General features: G+C 23.2%; 1 protein-coding gene across 1 annotated transcript in view; it reads left to right on the top strand.

Annotated features, from left to right (window-relative positions):
- Nucleotides 1-839, top strand: part of LOC111642346 (gastrula zinc finger protein XlCGF8.2DB-like) — an 8,017-nt gene that overhangs the window by 5,590 nt on the left and 1,588 nt on the right. The window lies entirely within an intron of this gene.

The following is an 839-nucleotide window of genomic DNA, read 5'->3' as shown; positions in this document are numbered from 1 at the left end:
AATCTTATTTTTTTCTATAAAAATTAAAATAATTAATTATAAAGTAGAGATTAAAATTAATTTTAAAACAGTCTTTTATACAAAATATTATCTCTTGTCAATGATTTAATGTATTTAATTGAAATATATGTAGCAATAATCATGTTGCAGACAGAGAAATAAGTAAACAATTCAAATCGGTGTGCATGATCGCCTGCGCGGCACATAAATTCTTGTGCGCGGCAACAATTTGAGCAGTGCGCGGCCGCGCAGCTTAGAGGGAACATTGCTAAGAATTGCTATTGAGAATAATATGTCAAATTTTTCATTTCAGATTCATCTAAATTGATTAATTTTAGTAAGTAATTTTTACATTCAGTCTTCTCTTATAAATAGGAAAACAATACAATAAGTCGTTAATAATACATAAATGATTGTATTAGTATAAAGAATAAAATGTTTGAACATCAATCATTTTGATGTTCAAATATTTGATTTGATTTGAATGGATTTGATTAAACAATTCATTAATTCTATACATTTTGATTTAAAGTAAGATTGTTTAATTTAGTTCTAAAGTCTTGATTTTGTTTCTTACATATTAATTCTTTAATTTCATATTTTTGATGGTATTTATTTAGTCCTTCATTTTATCATGTAAATGAAGAAAGTATTTTTAATAGCTGCTAAATAATTAAACTTGCCACCTTTTAAACAGCATTGTATTTATTTATTTTGAATAAAAATATAGTTATATTTCAATAAATGTGTACACTGTTAATTTGTAAATATTAATTTAAAAAGAGAATTTGTATATTTTAAAAGATTTAGCATAGTGAATAGAAATTTTAATCACTATA

Source organism: Centruroides sculpturatus, unplaced genomic scaffold (assembly GCF_000671375.1).
Source record: "Centruroides sculpturatus isolate CEXI.00-Female unplaced genomic scaffold, Cexi_2.0 scaffold1376, whole genome shotgun sequence".
NCBI classification, from domain to species: Eukaryota; Metazoa; Arthropoda; class Arachnida; order Scorpiones; family Buthidae; genus Centruroides; species Centruroides sculpturatus.
Note: the sequence above shows the minus strand (reverse complement) of the source record. Positions and strands in the feature narration are given on the sequence as shown.